Raw genomic sequence first — 6,000 nt, 5'->3', positions numbered from 1 at the left:
GCATTGTTTGCCCAGTTTTTTTGGCCACAGCCACTGAAGCACAGAGGCCAGAAAAAATATGCCATATAAATGCAGAAAATATGCATTTTTTTGGTCGCAGCCACTGAAGCACAGTTGCCAGAAAAATTATGCCATATAAATGCTGAAAATAGTAATTTTTTTGGTTGCAGCCACTGAAGCACAGAGGCCAGAAAAATTATGCCATATAAATGCAGAAAATATGCATTTGTTTGGTCGCAGCCACTGAAGCACAGTTGACAGAAAAATTATGCCATATAAATGCTGAAAATATAAATTTTTTTGGTTGCAGCCACTGAAGCACAGAGGCCAGAAAAATTATGTCATATAAATGCAGAAAATAGGCATTTTTTTGGTCGCAGCCACTGAAGCACAGAGGCCAGAAAAAATTAAACCAGTAGGGTTTGCACCCTAGTTTGTAACGGTGGCGGAGGGAGGAGGAGGACGCTAAAGGACAGCTGTGTGTGGAGTCATGAGGCTTGAAGAGAAGGACAGCTGCATAGAAGTCAGAACAAGTCTTCCGGCGTGCAGTAACCCTCCGAGATCCACCCCTCATTCATTTTAATAAAGGTCAGGTAATCGACACTTTTGTGACCTAGGCGAGTTCTCTTCTCAGTTACAATCCCTCCTGCTGCACTGAAGGTCCTTTCTGAGAGCACACTTGAGGCTGGGCAAGACAAGAGGTTCATGGCAAATTGTGACAGCTCTGGCCACAGATCAAGCCTGCGCACCCAGTAGTCCAGGGGTTCATCGCTCCTCAGAGTGTCGATATCTGCAGTTAATGCCAGGTAGTCCGCTACCTGCCGGTCGAGGCGTTCTTTGAGGGTGGATCCAGAAGGGTTGTGGCGCTGCCTTGGACAGAAAAACATTTGCATGTCTGACGTTACAGACTGGCCAAAGGGCTTTGTCCTTGCAGGTGTGCTCGTGGCAGGATTACTGGCACCTCTGCCCCTGGAATGTTGATGAGTTCCTGAAGTGACATCACCCTTAAAAGCATTGTACAACATGTTTTGCAGGCTGGTTTGTAAATGCCGCATCTTTTCGGACTTGTGGTATGTTGGTAACATTTCTGACACTTTATGCTTGTACCGAGGGTCTAGTAGCGTTGCGACCCAGTACAGGTCCTTCTCCTTAAGCCTCTTGATACGGGGGTCCTTCAACAGGCATGACAGCATGAAAGACCCCATTCTCACAAGGTTGGATGCAGAGCTATCCATCTCCGCTTCCTCATTATCAAGGACTGCATCATCCACGGTCTCCTCCCCCCAGCCACGTACAAGACCAGGGGTCCCCAAAAGGTCACCACTAGCCCCCTGGGAAGCCTGCTCCTGTTGGTCCTCCTCCTCCTCCTCCACAAAGCCACCTTCCTCCTCTGACTCCACTTCTGGCACCTCTCCCTGCGTTGCAGCAGGTGCCTGGGTTCGTTCTGGTGATTCCGACCAGAAATCGCGCGCTTCCAGCTCCTCGTCACGCTGGTCTACAGCCTCATCTGTCACTCGTCGCACGGCACGCTCCAGGAAGAAAGCGAAGGGTATTAGGTCGCTGATGGTGCCTTCGGTGCGACTGACCATATTTGTCACCTCTTCAAAAGGTCGCATGAGCCTGCAGGCATCGCGCATAAGCACCCAGTAACGGGGGAAAAAAATCCCCAGCTGTGCAGATCCAGTCCTACCACCCAGTTCAAAAAGGTACTCGTTGACGGCCCTTTGTTGTTGCAGCAGACGTTCCAACATAAGGAGCGTTGAATTCCAGCGAGTCTGGCTGTCAGAAATCAAACGCCTGACTGGCATGTTGTAGCGCTGCTGAATGTCAGCAAGGCGTGCCATGGCTGTGTAGGAACGTCTGAAATGGGCCGACACCTTTCTGGACTGGGTGAGAACGTCCTGGAATCCTGGGTACTTGGAGACAAAACGTTGGACTATTAAATTTAACACATGTGCCATGCAGGGCACATGTGTTAAATTGCCTAGTCTCAACGCTGCCAACAGATTGCTTCCATTGTCACACACCACTTTTCCGATCTGCAGTTGGTGTGGGGTCAGCCACCGATCGGCCTGTGACTGCAGAGATGACAGGAGTACAGATCCGGTATGGTTTTTGCTTTCCAGGCACGTCATCCCCAAGACAGCGTGACAACGGCGTACCTGGCACGTCGAATAGCCTAGGGGGAGCTGGGGGTGCACAGGTGTGGAGGAGGAGAAGGAGGACCCAGCAGCAGAGTAAGAAGAAGAAGAAGACGAGGTAGAGAGCGATGGAGGAGTAGAGGTGGTGGCAGAACCGCGTGCAATCCGTGGCGGTGACACCAACTCCACTGTTGTTGTTGAGCTACCCATTCCCTGCTTCCCAGCCATTACCAAGTTCACCCAGTGGGCAGTGTAGGTGACATACCTGCCCTGACCATGCTTGGAGGACCATGCGTCAGTAGTCATATGGACCTTTGGCCCAACACTAAGTGACAGAGATGCGGTAACTTGGCTCTGCACATGTTGGTACAGGTGTGGTATTCCCTTTTTAGAAAAAAAATTGCGGCTGGGTACCTTCCACTGCGGTGTCCCAATTGCTACAAATTTGCGGAAGGCCTCAGAGTCCACCAGCTGGTATGGTAAAAGCTGGCGGGCTAAGAGTGCAGACAAGCCAGCTGTCAGACGCCGGGCAAGGGGGTGACAGTCAGACATTGGCTTCTTACGCTCAAACATGGCCTTCACAGAAACTTGGCTGGTGGCAGATGACTGGGAATGGGAACAGGTGGTCAAGGTGGAAGGCGGAGTGGAGGGTGGTTCAGACGGGTCAAGGAGAGCAGAGGTAGAGCAGTAAGATGCTGGACCAGAAGGAGTGTGGCTTTTAGTTTGCCTGTTGCCTTTGAGGTGTTGCTCCCAAAGTGCTTTGTGCTTGCCGCTCATGTGCCTTCGCATAGAAGTTGTACCTATGTGGCTGTTGGGCTTACCAAGGCTCAGTTTCTGACTGCACTCATTGCAAATTACAATGCTTTTGTCAGAGGCACACACATTAAAAAAATCCCACACTGCTGACTTTTTGGAAGTGTGCGATCTGGCGGTAACAGTAGAAGTTGGCGGCATTGGCGGCAATGGCGGGTGCGTTGGCCGGCTGAACACAGGTGCCGATACATGTTGTTGCCCTACTGATCCCTGCGGGCTGTCCTCCCTGCTTCTTCTAAGTCTTATTCTCCTACTGCCTCTCTGACTCTCCGTCTCTCCATCTGAACTACCCTCCTCTTGCTCTCTTCTACTAGGCACCCACAAAACATCAATCTCCTCATCATCATTCTCCTCAGATGCATCAATTTCTTCTGACACATCACAGAAGGAAGCAGCAGCGGGGACCTCCTCCTCATCACTCATTATGTCCATCTCTATCGTGTTCTCTGCCAGAATTAAATCTGGTGTAAGGTCCTCATCTCCTTCATCTTCTTCTGGCAATAATGGTTGCGCATTACTCAGTTCAAGAAACTCATTGGAAAATAACTCCTCTGACCCCAGTGAAGAAGGGGCACCGGTGGTGGAGGAAGTGTTACGTGGGGTGGCCATAGCAGTGGAGGATGAGGAGGATGTTGTGGTAAAGTTAGAAACGGTAGAGGATGGGGTGTGCTGTGTAAGCCAGTCAACTACCTCTTCAGCATTTTGGGAGTTCAGGGTCATTTGCTTTTTAAAACTGGGCAATTTGCTAGGGCCACAGGATTGCATAGCAGCACGGCCCCTAGCACGGCCTCTGCGTGGCGGCCTGCCTTTGCCTGGCATTATTTTTAAAAAAACAACAACAACAACAAAAACTCAGTTGGTTTTTCTGGAAACGATAATACACACAGCTAGATGGCGGGTTGAAGAAAACACTGTGCAAATAATGCCTACAAAGTCAACGTATACACTACTACAGCGGTGGATACGGATTACGTAAAATATATGAATGCTGCTTGAAAAAAAGTAACTCAAGTGGTTTTTCTAGAGACGATAATATTATCAATATTTAGACAAAATGTGAACAAGGTCACACAGCTCGATGGCGGGTTGAAGAAAACACTGTGCAAATAATGCCTACAAGGTCAACGTATACACTACTACAGCGGTGGATACGGATTACGTAAAATATATGAATGCTGCTTGAAAAAAAGTAACTCAAGTGGTTTTTCTAGAGACGATAATATTATCAATATTTAGACAAAATGTGAACAAGGTCACACAGCTCGATGGCGGGTTGAAGAAAACAGTGTGCAAATAATGCCTACAAGGCCAACGTATACACTACTACAGCGGTGGATACGGATTACGTAAAATATATTATGGCTGCTTGAAAAAAGTGACTCCGGTGTTTTTTCTGGAGACGGTAATATTATGGATATTTAGACAGAATGGGAACAAGGTCACACAGCTCGATGGCGGGTTGAAGAAAACAGTGTGCAAATAATGCCTACAAGGCCAACGTATACACTACTACAGCGGTGGATACGGATTACGTAAAATATATTATGGCTGCTTGAAAAAAGTGACTCCGGTGTTTTTTCTGGAGACGGTAATATTATGGATATTTAGACAGAATGGGAACAAGGTCACACAGCTCGATGGCGGGTTGAAGAAAACAGTGTGCAAATAATGCCTACAAGGCCAACGTATACACTACTACAGCGGTGGATACGGATTACGTAAAATATATTATGGCTGCTTGAAAAAAGTGACTCTGGTGTTTTTTCTGGAGACGGTAATATTATGGATATTTAGACAGAATGGGAACAAGGTCACACAGCTCGATGGCGGGTTGAAGAAAACAGTGTGCAAATAATGCCTACAGGGCAAATAATGCCTAAAAGGTCAACTTATACACTACTACAGCGGTAGTAAAATAAAAAAAGTAAAATTAAAAAAAAATGAATATTAAAAAAAAAAAATTAAAGTTGGTGCTGCTGAACTACTAGGAGCAGCAGATTAGCACACCAGTCCCACTCCCCAACACTGCTAGACTAATAGCACTGGGCTCTTATAGTAGTAGTAGTAGTAGTAGTAGTAAAACAACAAAAAAATAAATAAAAGCAGTCCTTACAAGGACTACTGTTATTGCAGCAGTCAGCAGATGAGATCAGAAGCAGGACAGCTGCCCACTGCAGCTACATACAGAGCACTGCAGTAGAAGGTAGATTACTAGCCAGCAAAGCTACCTAAGCTAAAATGTCCCTCAAACCCCTGCAGACTTCTGTCCCTCCAATAACAGAGCAGTATCAAAACGATTACTAGCCAGCAAACTTTCAACTGTCCCTGAAATCACTAACAGGCAGCAGCTCTCTCCCTACACTATCTCTTCAGCACACACAGGCAGAGTGAAAAAACGCTGCAGGGCTTCGGTTTTTATAGGGAAGGGGAGTGGTCCAGGGGAGAGCTTCCTGATTGGCTGCCATGTACCTGCTGGTCTGGGGTGAGAGGGCAAAAAAAAGCGCCAACAATGGCGAACCCAAAATGGCGAACGTCGCGCGACGTTCGCGAACTTCCGGCGAGTGCGAACACCCGATGTTCGCGCGAACAAGTTCGCCGGCGAACAGTTCGCGACATCTCTACCCCCAACCACAGAAATAGCTCAAATCCGACAATACACCATTTAAAACCTGTTGAGGTTATATAAAAGTCAATGGCAGAGTTCCCTTGAACCATTAAAGATGTTTTTTCCTTCAGAATGTTGGAGGATTTGTTGGTGGGTTTCACTTGAAAACTCAATCTATTTAGAGTTTTTGGGTTATTAACCCCGTCTTCACTGATTTGTTTTTTTTACATTCAAGCTTATTCTTAAATTACAAACCATTCGAGTTCATTCGAGGTCTAAAAAAATGCTCACATAGCTCTAAAATTCAACCGTTGCTAAATAACCCCCTTAGTATGATGCAGGGTATTATTTCAGTTATTTAGCTTTTTATTCATCAACTGTCCACTTTGCAATTTCATTAATCTGGTTGCTAGGGTCCAAATTGACTTAGCAACCATGCAT

Source organism: Xenopus laevis, chromosome 3L (assembly GCF_017654675.1).
Source record: "Xenopus laevis strain J_2021 chromosome 3L, Xenopus_laevis_v10.1, whole genome shotgun sequence".
NCBI lineage: Eukaryota > Metazoa > Chordata > Amphibia > Anura > Pipidae > Xenopus > Xenopus laevis.
This window is presented reverse-complemented; position numbering follows the sequence as displayed.